Source organism: Bombus fervidus, chromosome 15 (assembly GCF_041682495.2).
Source record: "Bombus fervidus isolate BK054 chromosome 15, iyBomFerv1, whole genome shotgun sequence".
Taxonomy (NCBI): domain Eukaryota; kingdom Metazoa; phylum Arthropoda; class Insecta; order Hymenoptera; family Apidae; genus Bombus; species Bombus fervidus.
The window spans coordinates 9690655-9711028 of NC_091531.1; the positions used below are offsets into that span (position 1 = coordinate 9690655).

Sequence of the window (20374 nt, forward strand, 5' to 3'; positions counted from 1 at the left end):
AGCATGTTGAAGTATTATTTAATCCACTGAATATTTCGATATTCTGTATATTTTTGTATACTATGTGTACTTTTTGCATTTTTGCAGACTTAAAATTTCCTACGAATGAATAAAAATCTGCAGTCTAGTTATTAGTATTCTACTATTTTCAGTTTAATCAGACACACTTTATCCTGTCTGTATTTTAATTAAGAACCAATAATACGCCATAAATACAATAATATTCGATAAAATTAATGATTACCTTATTTGTACGATATTTTCTATCTTATAAAAGTTTATTGCTTCGAACCATCACAATGTTTCCTTAATTAAAAAAGACAAAAATTATCTGTATCACCTTCTGCAAGTTATAATATAAAAATACATCTGAAAAAGAAAGTAGAAGGGAAAACGCACGTGCCGGGACGCAACAGGCGACGCTATGCTTGCATCCCCATTAGAATTCCAAGTAGGTTTCCCTTTTTCTCTTTCACCCCGTTTCGCTAGCCATAACTTCCGTCCTTCAGACATGTTTCCACCCTCGACCACCGACAGGAAACCCAGATTCTTTTCTTTGAAGACGAACCAGAGTGCAGATAAGCCAGCACCATGTCGCCCTTTCGCGACAAATGCATTTCAGCAGCTCCGTAGAGTGCACCGAGACAACCTCTGATTGTGAGAGTACTATTACGGAGAGATATGCTTTTATAGATTACGCTTTATTAGAAAATGCTCTTTTTACCCTTTACCAAGATTATTGAAATTTTCCAGAATTATTACAAATCCTTAATTCATTGCGATCTTATCGTGTATTTTTACTTCGTTGTGAATTTATCGTCCATTTTAGAATTCCTAATATATTGTGAACTTTTAATTACTAAAAAACACGCCATTAATTATTAATTAACATGCAAAGTACTATAGCGTTAGTCATAATTTCTCGCACATTTTAATTACTCCTCATTAATCTCTGCATGAAAATAAATACTCGCAATCTCGAACCGGGACAATAAACTAGCATACATATCATCGTTTCTAAAAGCATCGACGCACGATAAATCAACTCCTTGTTCTAGTAGCGAGAAGGGAAAGCCCTGGGGAGCATCAATTATCCGGACAAGTCAGAAACATACTAGTCGAAGCGACGAACAGAGAAAGAGAAAAGAAAAAGGGGAAAAAACAGGAGGAAACGCTGATCGAAAAGAATCGAATGCAAAAGAGCACTTTGGCGTTCAGCCATCGCTCTCGATCTTTCATCGAATCGAATTAATTGCGCCTGGAAGAGGGAGAAAGATGCAACGATCCGTGGCGAGAGGAAACTTGCGTGAAGCAGGCGAAGAAAAATCGAACGTGACTCGTCTTTCGTTTTTCAATTATACGTGGTAAAGAATATCGACGATTCTATAAATGAACACCGACCGTGGCGGAGACTGATGGATGAATACAGAGGCAGGAAAAAAGCGAAGGAGCCTGCTGTTCGTTTAATTGGTCGCCACCCCTTTCCAAGTGGAATCGCCCGAAGACGAATGAGAAATGCGAAAAAAGGCGAATCAGAGCGAGCGGATGGAAACGACAAAAAATTATGTGAAAATTATGTGAAGACATTTCAATATTATTGTCGGTTGGCGTGTAAAAGTTTCGATAAAAAGGAAAATTACAAGATGAGATAATGCGGAAGTTTTTCTTCAAATGATTCCCTGAAGGGGTTGTTTCGATGAAAAAAAATTTGCTGACTTGGTAACATCTGGTTAGATTTTTTAGACGTTTCGAGTAATATAAAAAATTGCGAATTCTGCTTAATCTTCTTCTGGTTCAGGAAAATTGAAGATCGAATCGAGAATTAGAGCGTTTTATCTAGAAAATTATCGATACAAACACCTCACATTTTTCGCGTTTATAAAATTAATTTTACGTTAGGTTTAGATTTAGTCTTAATATAGAATTAAAAGCACTTGGAATTGTTCGCGAAGCTTGTGAAGTTTTAACTTTTTAGACAGCCCTTTTCGATATATTGAAATTTGAAAGAAAATCAGAGATACCAAGCAAATTGTAAATTACTACCCATAGAGCAAAAACCTTCGGCATAAAGTATTTGATACCTCGCATATAGCAACCCTAGTACATCAAATAGTTACATGAACATAAAATAAAGCAAGGAAAAGGAAATATTCTGGTGTTACAAAAACACGGTCCCCGAGAGCTACTCGATCTCCATCCCTGGCGTTCATCCCCTGGAAAGACTCGCGCCGGTATTATTACAAAGCGACGCATTAAACTACACGATATTTTACTTTTATCTCGATTTCCCCTAATAAAATAGCCAGCCTTCCCTTCGGTACAACGCTGGTGTGCGTTCATGTAAAAGCCAGTTGCCACCATTTTTCATCCCTCCGACACGTCCCCTTTAGACTCATGCTCGCGTTTCGATCACGATGAATACACGCCACCCGATATCGATTTCGATAGGTCACTTGTCCTTTTTATACGTATACATTGCGAGTTCCTTTATGATTTCTCTGCACCCGGCTACATTTTCAATACCACCCCCTGGCAACGATTCATCATTCCATCGACGAATTTACACGATCGGCGGTGGTGTGCTATGAAAAAAAAAGGAAAAGAGGAAACAGGTAGAACGAAGCGTGCTATCCGATTTTATTTATTTGGTTTTCGATTCGTTTGATAATTAGGCGTGTCAATTTTCTGTAATTCGTTTAAAATAATAACTTTGATGATTATTTGTTCTAGTTCGATATTTTAGAACGAATATTTGTCAAGGTGTCGATTCGAACTTTGAACTTTAAGGTCGAAGTAGATGAACGTTTCTAACATTAGAGTAATCGCGAGAGAAAATCAGAATGACCATATCGTATTACATAATTAAATTCATGTCCATGAAAAAGAATATTCAAGGCAAAAAATAATTGTACAACTATCTGACTAGAACGAAATTCAGGTAATAGAACTTCCGGAAAACAGCACGGTATTTAGATTCAAAAAATTCAAGTGAAATTCAGCGAAACAATTGTCATTCGCTAGTACCAGCAACCAGGAAAACGCTTCAAAGATGAAGAAAATATAAAACAAAAGGGAGTACATCCTTCAATGGCAGACGTAGCTACGCAAATGACACTAAATTTACCTGTATTCAACGAAACAAAGGCGCTAACAATTCTCTCTCTGCATCACGCAAGATAAAAGTTACGGGAAACTGAACGAACGAACCATCCTCTGTCTCCCAAATCTATCAGTATCGTATTGAAAGATAAAAAAATGAGTTGGGAAAAGATATCCTTTGGCAGGAGAGGACCAATTGTATCCAGTGTCACGGTGTAGTCAGTAGGTAAACAAGAATGAAATTCGATCTACGTAGAAACAAGGAAGCCTAACAATTTCTATTTTCGTTGGATCAACCCTTTGTCTTGCAATATTCAGATACAATCGAGTATGATACTTCCTGACACAATAAATGTAATATTAGATCATCTTGAAAACTTCCACGCGAATATTTGGTTTGTCGAATAATTTCTAGATCGGGTTATTCAAATTTTAAAGTATCGGTATGTTTATAATTCACATTGTAGAACGTTTAATGTATCTAGATAAATATTTCTTCTAAACTAATTCTACCGGTAGAATTTTGGTTACTTATTTATTAATTATAAAAGATTATAATCGATTATAGACGAGACAGAGCAATCCATCAAGCGCAAGAAACTTGAGCTACGTTCGTTGGAGATTGGCTTTCGTGAAACGTAGAGCTTCGGGGATAGTGCTTGCGAGCCGTGCAATCGAAAGGGGTTGCCTAAACGCTCGTATGGTCGACGAGGTAATACATATTGACGTTTCGCCAATAATTTCGCAACGTCCCGACGCTAGGCGTCGATGAGATTCCGAATGTAGTACTAGACCCCTTATAAGGGGTGCAGAAATTGGAGACACGAAATTTTATCGAACACGTGACCTTCAGAGAATGATCTCTCAAATTTTACCCGAGTCGCCGTGTTTTAACAATTTTTCATAGCCGAATTTGGCGAACCGTGAGGCAAATCACTTAACTTGACCCGAATATCTTTCCGATTCGTTATAAAAATAATTCTACCTCATCCTACCGATAAAGTTTCACCGTGCACTCCTGGGACACCCTGTATATGCGATAAATTCCGGACGAATAACAAGAATAAACGGATGCACGAAACGCACGGTTCCGTTCGACGTATATTTCTCGGTTTTAGTTTTCGCCCCCATCCTTTTCGCAACACAGAGGGAAAACGTCAAAATGCGAAAACAATTCGCCCGCTAATAGGAACAATTCCGAACAATACAGGCGTCGTTAAACTTTATTTATCACGATGAACAGAGATAAAAAGCGGAATGGAAAACGCTTCACGATTTTTTTCAGGCTAAAGGGCGGAAGAAAGAAGCGGAAGGGACGAAAGTAGAATTTTCACGATTCTATATATTCATTCGTAGAAGACGAAGAGTCGTGATTAATGCACCGTAGAGGATGATAACGGCGACATCAAAGAACGTCGATGTTCCCACGTGAAAGGGGATCTTTCTGTGAAAAAATTTGGTTAGAGGAATTCGAGTATGATCGCTAATTAATTAGGAGTGTTAGCGGTGAGTCGAATAGAGCTTTGAAATTCTATATTTTCCTGCAAGTGGAATTTCGTACATTGGCTGCTGAGAATATTCGGGAATATTTTCCAAAGTAGTAGAAATTGTAGAAATAATCAGTAGAAATGAAATATAGAAGAAGAATTATATAAAAGATTGTAGAAAGAAATTATATTAGAAATTTAGTATTGCGATATTCGACGGAGATCGAAGACAGATCATTTCCCATTGGTCATAAACAGCGACAATAACTCGGACGATATAATCGTCCCTAATTTTCTGTCACTATTTTCCCTTGGAACACGCATTGTCACGCGATCCCAATAAGCAGTAATTGAACGACGAAAGGCCATGGGAGAATTGCGAAACGGCCTCGTTCCACTCGTCGCCATTTTGCTCGAGGAACCATGTCCGCCTGTTTACGAGACTCTGTCCGCTACATCAACGAGAGAACACTGCGATAATCGTAAAACCGTATCCGACGGGTAATCGCTAAATCGAAAGAACAGGCAGCTGCGAGCTCTCGAATTTGACTGCCTTCGTCGAATTATAGAAGGTCGTATATTCACGATGACAAAACGAGTAGCTGTTTAATTGCGAAATAATAGCCATCGGATGTTTTATCCTCGAATGGTCTCCTTGTAATTTAAAGATTTTGGATTTAAGGTTGAAAATATTTGGACGCTTTGTACATGATGTTAACAAATCTTGAGAAGTGGAAGAATTTCTTGAATTTGTGTTTTAACCGATATCGTTGACCTATATGTAGAATTATGGATTTCACTTGAGAACTTCATATATTCTCTCAATACAAACTAGTGAACTAAAAGCGATGTAAGAAAAGAAAAAGAAACTGAAATGCTAGTGAGGTGGATTAAACGCGTAGGTTTGTTCGATAAAGAAACGAGTGGATGAATTCGTAATAGTCAGTTATATTAAAATAAGTATAATTACAAGTACGGAGATAGCGTATACCGGTTTTAATCGTCGCTCGCATAATCCTACTATACCAATCGAAGAAAGGATAATAATAGTCTCCTAGACAGCACGTGTATACATTTATATCGACGAACGTTACCACAAAACGTTAACCTTCTTATGTAACTCCGGCCGAAGATCACAAAAAACAATAATAACAATCTGTCCCGATTTCATTTTCCTTTAGACCTTGTGAACCAAAATAATCGTTAGTATTCAGAGGCGCAATAATACGAATATCTCCCAGAGTCGAATTTTCCGTTGACTTTTTTTACGCTCGTGTGCCGCTACACCAGATAATAGCGAAAGGCTGGCAAGGAAATTTCTGTTTTACCCCTCAGGAATCCTACGTTTTCGTGCGGCTGTCGTACCGTAGGAGATAACACGGGACGCTATTAATCATGTCAGGGGATGCACCGTGTCGAAACGCGTTATAAACGCGGCGTACGCCATTGTATCGCGGCGTGCAGACGCCACTGGACATAGGAAGGGGTGTCGCGCGGGTGGTAACGGTTCATCAATAACCGGTATTTCCAAGCTGACTGTCCGTTCTACGGTTCTACATCCTTTCCATAAAACTGGCAAGACCGTCTATCGGGCCATCGGCCAATTTATTAACCCCTCGCCATGTCACCCTTCGCCTATTGGCACCCTTTCGTCGTCAGAGAAATTTATCGGAGGCGCAGTCTACGATCGCACACCTCCTCGTTCTACATAGATTATGTTATAGATTATGTCTTTTCTAGATACAATTCCGTGGCTTGGGCGCAAGAGGTACTCGTGTCATATTTGCGCAAAAACGAATTGAAACCGTTATTGAGTTTTTAAAGAATCGTATATTCTATGTGAAAAACGAAAAGTACCATTTCAGATTCTACCTAGAAATGGCTGTAACGGCATCTGTGTATGCCAATGTCAACACTTTTGATGAAATAAACTTTCTACAGAAAATAGCAAAGTCAAAATAAAAAAATACGAATAGCATAAGATTTAACTCTCTCTTCTGGTATCAGAAAATAAATTAAAAAAGGAACAGTAGAATGTTCTGTGTCAGAAATTATTTGAACATGAATTTTTTAACGTATCTTCGAGCGCTAGTTTATTTATAAATTTATAAATATCAACGTTGGTATTTCTTGCGCCGGGGCGCAGAATTATTTCAAGAGAAATCGTTTAGTTGAAATTTCGGTAATTACGTAGAAAAGGGAACAAGGTAATACCAATATTCCTGACGTGGGCTGATCATGGTTCAAAACATAATTAATGGTTCAAAAGTTATAACCGAAAGAAAATGCTACTTGTTGCGTCACTCCTTATTAGGATTGTGATCCTAATGGTGATAAAGTATGGCAGGTTAGATTACGTTAGATCACGTGGGTGGTCCAAAATTCAATCTTTTACATACAATCACTGGCGTTTTAATTTAATTTTTAATCTTCAAGGATATCTTGTTAGGTATGCACATTGTGTTAATTATAGGTTAATTGAAACGGCTATTAAGAAAGCTGAATGGCGATTGTTGTTGAATAGATAATGTGGTCAAGGTTGCGTCGTAGTAATGGAATTCGTAGGCGGGTGAATTGAGTTTCTGGAACTGGGGTGGCTAATGGGAATATATAATGGATACAAAGGCTAATTCTGTGCTTCTGTTTGGCTTGTGTTCTTGCTTGTTAATACTGCAAGTAGGAGGGAATTTGACGAATGCATTCTTGATTAAGTGGCAAAGAAGGATTTCAATATGTTCAAACGACATATCTTAACAATTTCTCGCTGTATTAAAAAGATATTCCTATGCCGACAAATAAATGAACAAAGGAGGAGACAAAATAAAATTCGAGTGGAAGCTTCTACTTTAAAATACGTTCGCAGTGTCAAAGTCATTTATCAAAATGTAAAGCTTCTCGCAGTAAAAGCCCTGTATCGATCGCGATCTCAAGAATTCCCGTGGCACTTCTTTTCTAATGGCAACAAAGAGGGGCAGAATCTCGATAACGCCACGATCGAGCAGTGCATTCGAGCTTTTCGAAGCTGTTAACGAACGAAAACGCGAATAATCGAGTCGATGACGCCGGCAATGCCTCGAAGTAACGTCCATAAATCACCGATGGCGTTTTCCACTGGATAAAAAAAAAAAGTAGCCCGGAAACGAGACGAAACGAATTGAAAACCAGCCCCGATAGTGATCAATCAAATTGATATTTATTCTGGCTGTTTAATACGTTTAATATGACTTCCATCGACCACGGCAAATGCACGGATGGTCGCAATGATTTCCAACCCCTCTGATGGTGGGTGAGGACTGAAATATGAACGTTGTGTTTCGCTCGATCGCTTCGAGATTTGTTTTCCAGCGAGAATGCGCCGAATCGATTGATTTTCTTTTTCTTTTTTTTCTTTTTTTTTTTCATAAGCTCGAGAGAAGTTTAACTGTTGAGGATAATTTTGAAAATTATTTCTCTTTTCGTTTTATTATCTTTAATAAGAAAGTTCCGAAACAGTTTTGAATTTCTACTTTTATCAACTTCTCGATATGCCTGATTTTTTCAAAGTAATGTCATTTTCTCTTTCTATATTGATCATTTAAACTAAATTTGTACGCCGATACTAGCCAATTTTTTAAGAAACTTCAAAAGTTGTTGGACAGTTTAAAGAATGTTTCAAGAATTGCGAAATATGATAAAACGACAGCCATACGTACAGCGAGAAAGAAGTTCATAATCAGAAACAGGTTCTTCGTATCTTCGAAAATCATTCTCTGATTCTTCGCATGGAACATCATCTAATCTTCGTTTCCATCCATTTCTTAACGTCGATCGGTTCTCGAGAGAGTTTAAATGTTTGCGCGAGCCAGGAGGTTGCGTTTGCTCGAATTTCACATCGAGTTTCTCGTTGCTCTCGAAACGGTGGGTCGGGATATTTCGAATCGACCGAAAGTTTCTCTTACGTATGTTTGGATTCGCCGGCAAATATAACCCTATATTAACCGTGCGATCGGGGAGTGCACCCCTGGGGGTGCTTTTGACGCTTTCGAGCTTCTCTGTTTCCCTACCTGTCGCACGCGTTCGGCTCACGCTTTCTAATTTGCTCCACCACCTTCTCCGACTGATGAATATCGGCCTGAATTGTCGCCAACTGGACCGACGATCGATTCGTAGAATCGTGGATGGAGAAACGCTTTTTCAGAAAATTATGTCGCGAAGATTGAGAATCTGAGAAGCGTTGTGGACGCCTCTCATTTGTTCGGTGAAGTTTAGCAAAGTTTGGTAATGTTTGATAAAGTTCGAATATCGATTATCGGAGTTCTTGGCGAAGGGTTACTTTCGTGAATTATTTTAAGAAGAGTGGAAATTCAGGGAATGCGCGTGTATGTGTATAGCCAGTGTTTGGTGAAGTTTGGTTTAGTTCGAATAGTCGTCAATGTGACAAATAATTGGTTAGTAAAATGGTAGATAAAGAATTGCTTTTTCAACTATATACAATAAAACGAAGTGCAGCGAATACCTAGATCATAATTTGAATATTAAATGACTAATTATGCACTCGCTATTTGTAAAAAGTACTTAAATCGTTCGATTATATTTCGCTCGCTAGAAAACATTAAATATTTCAACAAGATTTCGTAGCACCCTAAAGGCGTTCGAAACGACGCAACATCTGACGCTGGAGGCGAATCTACCCGCAGCCATCGTTGTAGAAGGTTGATTATCTTAATCCCCAACATTATCACCAACGAAATATTTCAGAAGAAGACGCTTACCATAAACATACAGTCAACGTGTTAAATTCGAGTGAAAGACCAAATATTAATCACGTGTTTCGGTATTAAAACGAAACAATTTTTTAAAAACGATCCCATTGTCAGTTAGAACCTCTATCATATTTAACATCATCGAGAATAACAACATTAACAAAATGTGAATCTTTGGTACAAAGATTGTCTGAAATTCGACTAAATACCGAACTTGGTGTCTCGTCACTGCTATACACCCTCCTTGAACCTTCACATTTATTTTAATCCTCATGAATTCGCACTTCTTCGACGTCAAACTCCGGCGAAGGCTTCCAACAAACTGTCTCCAAAATCTAGCCTAACAAACTTCAACGATCCCATAGGAACGAAAGAAAAACAACAGAAAAAATAAACAAAATAATCAAGCTAGATTGACGATTCTTCGAGATCGAAGAGGAGAGAGACGACTTTTTACTTACAAGGCGAGAACAAATCGTCGTCGAAGACGGAATATTAAAAGCGTAAAGAGGTAGCGAACTTTCGACCGTTGCTAGGCTTATTTATACTGGACGAGGCTGTTTAACGCGGAACCGTTTTCCTTATTTTTACGCCCGGCCCCATTAAGAACTTCCACGCTTTTATACCGTGACGTCCAATTTTTTTACGGCTACGCTTTCGCGTCTTTACGACCGCCAATATCTTTTTATCGTCGTGGTTCCCGGTAGCGCCCTCCACGTTTCGGTTTCGAAGCACCGACCGTTTAAATCTTAATCACTGGCTTCAATTCCACAGCGGTTTGCCCCATTCACCGGTTTCTTGTTAGACGCGACCCTAAGATACTTCTAATGCACGTGTGGCTTGCTGATTTTGGCGAAATTTTGTTTTTTTTTTTTTTTTAATGTTATTTTACGAAATATGCTGCAATTGTAAAATATTTATCTCAGAGAGTTTGCCATTCTCCTCCATAATCTTGTTTCGATTATTTATATATTATTTTATAAAACGCCAAACATTTTTATCGGGTTGCAAATATTTTTACAATAAAAATTCTCATTTCTGTTATAAAAGTACGTTTCGATACGATTACTACAGGATTTTTTAAAAAATAAACACAAAACAGAAACATTCTCTTACTACTCCATCGTATTATAAGTAAAGAAAGATTTACAATTATCTGTGGGAAAGTGAATAGCAGTGTAGCTTGAGAATCTTAGTTAAGTTTTACATGGAACAACTTTCAGAATAATGCGCGTATCAAAAGTCACTGCAAACTATGATTGATCTGTACTACTAGCCGCTGGGATGGACTGCAAGTGAAAACAGATCGTGCACTGTCAGACACGTTTCGCAATTGATATCACGTAGGAATTACGTCTCTAATTTTTCACATTGTTCGAATTCTCTTGCACGATTGAACTAATATTATCAGCGAACGTTTGAACCAATAATCAGACTAAAATTAACAAAGCGCATTTTTTTGTTCTAGATACGTGGTATTAATAAAGTTTAAAGGTAAAGAATTTTCTCTCGAGAGATATAAAGAATCGAAAACTTAAAAAATATCGAAAATTTAAAGAGCAGAGAATTTTATGAAACTAGAAATTTAAAAAATCGAAAATTTCATACTTGAGAAATTCAATCGATGATTTAGTATTATTTAGCAAATTTCTAATTTCTAAATTATAGTTGAATATATTTATAAACACGGAAAAGCGAAGCAAGGGAGGGTGAGTTACGGTAAGATTACAAGGAGAAACGGGCGAAAATAGCAAGAGCAGAGAAAGTAGCGGGGTGAAAAGGGAAGTCTGGCACGCAGCCAGACCCGGATCTCAATGGGAATCGTGTTACCTGTCTCATGCTACTTTGTAGCGCTACCCTAATCTCGCATCCGGTGTGATTTATCAGGCTGTGGCCTTACGGCGCGTGCCTTACGATCCCGCTGGATTTGTTCCTGCGGGTAATCGAGAATCGACCTAGAAGTACGTTCTAGGAATTGACGTTTCCAGGAGAACGATGTGTCAGAGCACAAAAATATTCGCAAATGGCGAATCGAGCGAGACTCGTTACTTTCTTCGTTCGAACAAAAGGTTTATTCGATACAAGTGTCTATGATAATCGATTCTCATCGTGGCAAGTAGACACAGAATTTGAGAGAATAACCTTCAACGTATCTTCCACTACTCGGCCAAAGCTTTTAATTATCAAAAAGTTGCTCTCAATTCACTTAACTTCCACCCAATCACGAAAACACTTCCCAAACCAGCCATCAGAATCGGATCAAATGAAGTTCGATGAAAGAAAACAGCGAAGGAATAAGGAAGAAACGTTTAAAGAATTGAGATTAAGAACGCGTTTAAAATTCAAAAGCGGATCGTTTCTACTTTCTAGACGTTTTCGTCGATTAGCGAGCAAAATTAACAGAATATTACACAAGATAGTTCGCTGTACGGTACCGTATGCTGATAACGAAGCAAAATTAGCAAGGAAAGAAATATTTCAGCCACGCGAAAGAACCAAAATTAGATAAATGCGAGGACGGTTTTTCTTATGGAGAGCAGAATGGAGATCCAGGCAAATCCCCCGGAATATTAATGAACGAATGCGTCCTTTTACTGCACGTAATTTTTGTCATTTTTAACGTTTCGCGAGCTTCGCGTTTCTTATGATACAGAACATGTGTTTGGATATTTTATAAAGGAAAGCAGAGAAAGGCGAAGCGTTCGAGTTGATTCGACAGCGTGAAATAAAATTTCTAAGAGATTTCGATCTTTTAAATATTCCGCTAATGAAAATTTGTAAAAATAAACATATAAATCACAAAGAGTCGAGAACATTTCCAATGAAAAGAATTCTTTTAATCAGACTCGACGGGAATTCGAAATTTCGTAGTCAAACTGAAAAAATATCTGCAGAACGTCGATCGAAAATTCCACATTAAAATGCAGAATAAAAAATAGAAGAGAAAAAGATGTAATATGAAATCTTTTTGCAGCTTTTACAGCTTTTACAGTTTTTACAGGGAGCGGGAATAATTATTCCCCCCGTAGGCGAAACGGTCGTATCGAAGCTTATTAACGACCGTTTAATTACCGGCTGCGATAATTATATCTGGCCGCGTCGATTAAATTCGCTTAAGGGTACCTACACGGCCCCGAAATATCGCAAGGGTCTGATTGAAATTTCGCGAAAATGTTTACGCGAACGTAAAAAAGAGCCAGTCGAGTAATTACGTTTGTTATCAGTTTACAGGGTGAAAGTGCGGTATTGTTTGGAAAATTACACGTAGGTACTAATGAACGTACTGTTTCTCCGCACTGAATATTTCCAAGGTTTGCTACCTGCTTTATCCACGTTGATTTCATTTAATACAATCGATTCGTCGTGATTTGTCTATACAACTATTCATGTCTGACAATAAGATTCTTTCATCAAATCGGCTGAAATATCGCGCAGAGATTATCTAAGCGTTTATGCACTTTTAAATTTAGAATCCTGACAAGCGAGTAAATTGCTAATTTTAAATTTGGAAAAAGGCAGCGTAAAGATTGCGGACAATAAATTTAGCATCTAGAGAACGTTGAAAATATTTTACATTTCCACGGGAAAAGAATTTTATTTTTGAAAGAAGATATTGCGAAAGCTTGGCTGTGAGAATTTTTCAATTCCGGCGCTAATAATTCTTATAGACCTAGAATAATAGAGGAAAGTAGGTTGAAATGTACATTTCAGCAATCTCGGTGCAGTTTTATTTGAATAAACGACATTCCATATGCATAAACTTAATATGTATTTCACGGGTAAACAGCGAACGAAGATAAAGGAGGGGGAAAGATTGGAAATTTGAACAAAAGAGACTTTTAGTGGGATAGCGAAGTTCTGAAATGAGATTTTTTAAATATTTTTTTAACTAAAACGAGCAAACGAAATTATGACAAAAAATTGCAAATTTCTGCTGGATGAGCTTTTAGTAGAATATTGTATATTTTTAGAACGGTTGGAAATTATTTTCGACGTAAAATGAGAATTTTTAATATCCTTTGCGATAAAGTGGCAAACGAGATGAGGGAAAAATCGAAAATTTTTAGTAAAAGAAAATTCCTAATGGAATATTATGTTACGTTTCACGTTCTGTGCGTATAAGGCAAATGAAAATCGAAGAAGACGAAAATACGATATTTCTAATAAAAGAATTTTCGTGGAAATATTTCGTAGTTCTGGAAAATTGAAAATTTAAAAATACGAAATATTAATAATCTTTTCCTCCAGAGAAACGAAATGTTATTTCTCGAAATTTTCAATTCCAAACATTACGATATACATATGTACATTTCCCACATAAATTACAAATATCACACTTTCCTGTAATAAAATAATACAAACTAATATAGAATAAGAAACGACGAGCGTATTCTTCCTCGTTCGTTTATTGTTCCTAGTTATTTCGTTCCTATGGATATTATCTGATCGTTATATCGATATTACGTCGTCTGTTTTATGCTATAAAAAAAAAAAGAAAGAAAAAAGAAAAAATAAAGAGACTTACAGCAAAATGAGCCTGAAAAAAAGGAAAAGGAGAAGGAGAAAAATATACTGCAAGCTGATAGTTGGTAAAAGGAACAAGGACTAACGAAAGGCACCGCCTGGTGCTGGAAGCAATTTATCTAAACGGTCGCGAGGTCACTCGAAACGAAAGGCAAAGAGTCCATCCGGAATATTACTGGGCATCGGGCACCATTGCGCTTTGATTCTTTTGTGCGTGGCTCGTGGGACCTCCGCCTTGAGTTATCGAGGCCACTGAGGGCAAAAAGAAGCGAAGAAAAAAGAAGAACGCCGGAAGAATGGACGTACTTGGCGATCTACGGAATACACAGAGACCAAGAGGAAAAGGAAGATGAGTTCTAGTCCATTTTTTTTTTTTTCTTTTCGAGAGCCGCCATTTTCTGCACAGGAAATTTCCAATCGATGAGAACGGAGTCCGCACGACGCGAAAAATGTTAATGAATAAAAGCTTGCTCCAGAGATTCTTAAATTCAGTCTGCTGGATTCGATCGTTTCCACTACGCTTTGAGAATTATACCTTGAGGAATATTCGTACGGTATCAATTTTGATGAAAATTTTCTGAAATTTTGTAAAGTATGTATCTTTAAAATAATCTTAATAACGAATAATCTTCACACGGATATATCGAAATTAATAAGTATCGTTTATTTGTCAACGCGTCAATTATTATAATAAGCAATTAGAAAATATAAATAGATAATTATGGATTGTATCGACAATCGAATTAAGATAAGTATCGATAATTATCAATTTTGAAAGGTAAAACGTGCATGATATAGGAAAATAGATTTCAAATTGCAGTTTTATCAGTAATGACGATAATAAATAATTTCGAACGCAAAAATACGCAACATCGTTAATTTCGATAGTAATTAACCTGAATGGCAAATTATACGAGATAATATATTAGAAGAACGCAGAGAATAATTAAACGTAAAGCGTATTTTAAGCGTATCTCGGAACAAATAATTGAAATGATAAAGTGTAGAATCTAGGATAGTTAAAAATACGTAAAAGCTAAATATAAGATCTGCTTTGATCAGTGTCGTGATTCGAATAATTTCAACGATAAACAAGCTTATTATCAACGAAAATAACAATCGCAGATAATAAATTTATTGAAATAAAATTTCCTATCTCTCCCTTTCCTATCCCTCTTAATAAAAGGCAAAGTTCTCCCTACGTTCGAATTTTCCTCATTTTCTATATCTTCTAGATCCTTTGAAATTATTTATTACAACATCTATTCCAGCATCGAAAAGAGACTTCTATTTTTAAGGGTATTCTAACAAATTACAAAAAGACATAAATTAATATTTGACGACCGAAAAGAAATATAATGCTCTGCATTTATCTTCCTCGAAAATGTTGATAACCTGACATTCTGATCCGATTGCGGTGGCCACTGGTGAAAATACCAGGTGTCACGAGATTATTGGTGAACGAAGAAAGAAAAGCAGGTCGAAATAGAAGCGGCGGAAAGGCCAGTGAAATCAGGTTGCCACCGAATTAAGCGACGTCCCGGGGTTCGGAAAATAGACGACCCGATACGTGTTCCTTTAATAAAACTTATCAGAGATCGATTTATCATCGTTCGAAAGCACCGGTTAGATACGTTTGCGGCTTTAACTAGCACTTTCCTTGGATTTTTCATGGGTTTCGCTTTTCCACTCTTCTCCTTCGATATCTTTTTCAACTAACATTAATCAATAACTTATAATTATTTCTACACTAATTTACGCTGTATACGCGAAATATTATTTCATCGATACATAATTGTATCAAAAAAAAAACTAACAACTATAGAGTTGACATCTATTTATATTTACCTGTATCTTTACATTAAGTTCGCACTTATTAATTTTCAAATACCTCCTTGCACGAACGATCATGAAATTTTGATCGCGCAATTAAAATATTCAGTGTGTCGTCAAACTTCAGAATATACCGAAAACCAGAATAGTAAAAGCCAGATTTCATGGATCAATCGTTACCCGCGATTCGCAATCTCCTCTCTCCGACGGTACAATTGTTTTCGGATTTTCGCCATCCAACAGCGGAATGTCATATCAGAAAATCCGGAATGAAAATGGGAAAGGGACGGACCAATCGACCATGGGGACTTCTGAAACCTGGCCGAAACTTCTGCTTGGCATGTCTGACATATTTCATGCTGGAATGTTTCTCTGCGAATGCACCGGAACGCACACCGCGATTTCCGGGATGCCATCATCAACCCCCGACCGCTATTCTCGTGCGAATAATCACCATCTCTCGATTTTACGGTTCGAACCACTTTTCCATTCGCTTTACCCTCGTCGTGCATGGAAAACACTGTTAATTAACTATCGAGGTTGGTCGGAACGATAGATTTTTCAATAGCACTAGATCGTGGATGAAACGTGAAAAGCGGATGCTTGTATAGAATCGTGGAGATGTTGGTTTATCGGTGTAAGCAGATTGTATTGAATTCTCTTGAATTATTGCGGTAGGAACGAATAAAAAATTGCAAGAATTTTGTGTAAGCAAATTATAAATAAATTTAGAAGGGTCGAGTTACAGGGTTAAATTACTACTGCAATAAACTGCGTGGTATGACAATAGCGAAAATAGAATATTTTATATACAAAATACACGTTCTTGATAGATATAACCTAATATTCGTATAAAATATTCTTTTCAGTATAAACTAATATCGATATTCAAATACTGATCAGCTTTCTATGTACGAAATCTACTTCGGTATAATCGGCAATCTTCGAATACCAACTTTTTTTATTTAAAAAATCCTCTTTAGTACAAGCAAAGCCAATTTTCCAATACCAACCGACATTTCGCTCGAAAAATTCACTGAAATTAAAAGAATGAGAAAAGAATCGGCGCCAAGCAGTTTTGCACGAACACGCGTCAGAAGTCTCGTTCGCGAGAATATCTACGAACATCCGTCGATTCATCGAGTAAATAAGAAACTGCCGAGACTCCTCGAGAACGGAGAACGAGGAAACTTCTGTTTCGAAAGGTTTGCGTCATCTTTCCGAGATTCGATCGAGAAGAAAAGCTACGAACAATCGACTGTCGAGGAGGCAAAGGCGATCGAATCACGGGGATAACAACACGGCGGAAGATAAGGTTGCACTTTTGAAATTAGCTCGCCAGGCCGGAAACGACTTTTCTTCGACGAGGCAAGAAAGAAACAGGGTCTCTGGCCGTCGTTGCCGGGGCTTCCGTCGAGCTTAATCGAGAAAATGGCTGAACCGTGGCGCAGTGAAAAGAGGGATAGGCGCGTGATCTCGCGAGATCGGAAGCCATTTATGATCCCTGATCGACTTAGAATCGTCGACTGCGTGTAATCTGCTTAGACGATGCTATTCTCCGACGTAATTACCGATAGATCGCCTTCTTCATCCCTTACCTTACCCGTTGAGGAAATTGCGATTTTCACGGAGCTCCTTCGTTGTACATATTCCAAGATCTTTTTACCTCTTAACGGTCCAACTCGCTCATTCTCCAACAAATTACACCTTTCTAATATCAAAATTCTGTTCACTTGTCGAAACGAGGAAAAAGTGTGTACGTATAGCGGGAGTATACGACTTAACCTAAATACGACATAACAGAGATCTAAATAAAACTCGCCAAATATCCCCAATCACCGATACTTAATTCGAAACCGTATCACAAAGGAAGCCAATTTCACAGTCATTCGCCCGTTAACAGCCTTCATGCCCTTAGACTAACGAAACATCAAAAACTTGGAGAAAAAAGAAAAAACTTCAACGCCCTCGAGCGAGCACCGTCTCAGGGGTCGTCAACCGAGTTTTTCATCGAAAGAAGAAAGGCCATGACAAAAGAGAGAAGAAAATGACGAAGGTGGAGAAGGAGAAGAAGAAGCAAGCCTGAGGGAGTGCTAGAAAAAAAATAATGTACGGTAATTGACTCCGGTCTAACACCTTTAACGAGACTTACGCGTCAACCCTTTCATTCGATGGGGTGAAATCCACGCGAATGAGCGACGCAGCATCGTGACCATTTGTGGATAATGGGACGGAACGAGGCGGAAAATGGCACATCAAAAAGAAACTGGGACAAAGGAGACCAGCCGGTTGTCCACCTAATAAAGCAAAGTGGCTAACGATACCCAAGATGTTAGGGCTGATTTTCATCAGGTGTTCCTTCGGACGCCATTTATCTTTTATTATCGGAGATTTTTGTGAAGAAACTGCTTTTTCAGAACTCGGCTATTTTTAGCTAAATTAATCCTTTCACCGAAGATTTCAGATTTTTGCAAGGTAACACTCGTAGCATGTAGCAAATAAAACACACAGTAATATTCTGGCAAGTATATCGTAGAGTGATATGGTATCGGTGTTTGGCATCGATAGTGGCACAACTCCAAAAAGTTCCTGCTTTTATCGAATGGAACATTATCGCGCTATTTTTATTACGTAAAACAGTATATTTATAACTCGATCGGTTTAGCATCGCAAAATTATTATTTATACCGCTATCAACCTGATATTAGTTTCACGACACTGACTTCGTTTGTTTCGTGACGCTACAAGTGGAAGATTGTACCGCTGTCGCGAATATCGGCGTATTTTTAAGTCATTAAGTCAACCTTACAACGTCGTTGAAATAATTCGCGAATATTTCTTTTATAAATTTTAAAAAATCTCTCGTGTAAAATTTACACTTTTTTTTTTTTTTGACGAAGTGAATCCTTAGATAAGAATGAAAAGTTAGATAAAAAAAGGAATTCAGTCCATCAACGTGTCACGTAGGAAAGAAGTTCGTATACAGTTGACATGTATCTGGATGATTTTCGCGAGAACGATGACGAAGCGGATCGTTAACTGCAAAGGAGAGACAGACGCGAACAACGGGGGATTCGGTGACAAAGCCGGCCGCGTTCTCCGCTTTTACTTTGAAAATATACACGTTCTACTTTCCGACGCTCTATACGTTCGCCGCTGTTTCATAGCATCGCCGAAAAAGAGCGCGAAATTGTTAGCGGCCCACGAATATTCACAAAATTGCCAACAACAACTAATTAATTAATACTTTAGGGTCATAAATAGTTATTAATAGTTTTAGGCCTCTTGACGAAGCTGTAGTTCTAATCAAATATTCTTCCTATGTATAAAATGCCGTAAAATCATAATTTTCACAATTGCCTGTGTGTAAATTGAAATTATCATTAAAAACGCGATACAAATTAACCCTACAGTCTCTAAAAGTTTGTAGAAGATAAGACGATAAATTTTTAAAAAATTTCTACATTCTACGTACTATTATAAAAAGATTTATAATAAATTAATTTATTCTTGGGAAATAAATCGAGTCATAGAAAATCAAACTTGGATTTCTAACATTATTATAAGCAATAAGTATAAAATGGACATCGACTAACCGCGACAAAGTAAAATATTGCTAATTGTCGTAACACCTAAGTAGGTATGACCTGTTCATTCCATTTCAATTTAACGTAGCAAAAATCAGCAACAAAAGACAAGAATCGAAATCTTTGAACCATCCCGTGGCTGACAAACTCTTGCCCCTTTTTTCCCTCCACTTTTTCCAGTCATGCAGCCGAATGATTAACGAGGGTTGCAAGTTTTGATGCACCCGGTGCACGTGCATCATCCACAGAGCTTACGAGCGGCACACACAGCTGCCTCTATTCGCCTAAACTTCCGACATTTTTTCGCTCCTCTCGCGTCACGCCTGACTGACAATAATAAATATTTCCCTCCGCCACCCTTTACCCTCGTCGACATCGCCAAGTTTTCCTTTTTTCACTCTCGGTCACCAGAGAAAACGTATTTTTTTTTTTTTTTTCAACAAGGTTGATACGAACGATACACTAAATCAGGCAAAACAGCGATTTTTTACAGGGATTTTACAATATTTGACCGAATCGTGATACGAAGAACACCGATTTTTATTAAATTTATGCAGTTTGTTTAAGAAATTATATGGTTTGATTAAAAAAAAAAAAACTGTGTTTTCTTTCGACTCGTTACCATTTCTACGATCGTTCAAATTTTTGCAAAATCCCATACTATACTTTACCTCGTAGATTTCAGTTTATGAACCGAAACTTTACGAACCTACTTTAAACTTTTCAATTTTCGCAGGAAGATGCGTTCTACCAGAAGAAACATAACACCGTCATTTTGGAATATTTTTTCTAGAAACATCGGAGGCAAAGCTGGACTCTGAATTAATACTAAATCGAAAAAATCTGGACATTTTATCTTATAATTGTTTACGAAAGAAATTCTCAAACTATATACACCTATTTTCAGGATCTGAAAACAGGGTAAAATTCATAAAATAATGAAACCCATTAGAGTAATGGAAAATAGTTGTGATCTGTGAATTTCCCGAGTAATTTTTCTTATCAGAATTTCGAATTCGTAGGAAAACTGTGAGCTTTAGTTTGCAGATTAATTTCAATTATCGTAACCTTTAATGCATCGTGTCACCTTTATATATAACAT

The 20374-nt window shown here is 37.5% G+C and overlaps 1 protein-coding gene across 12 annotated transcripts in view; it reads right to left on the reverse strand.

The window, feature by feature from the left end:
• Heph (polypyrimidine tract-binding protein 1 heph) overlaps positions 1 to 20374 on the reverse strand; it is a 432396-nt gene that overhangs the window by 110696 nt on the left and 301326 nt on the right. The gene's annotated exons all lie outside the window — the stretch shown is intronic.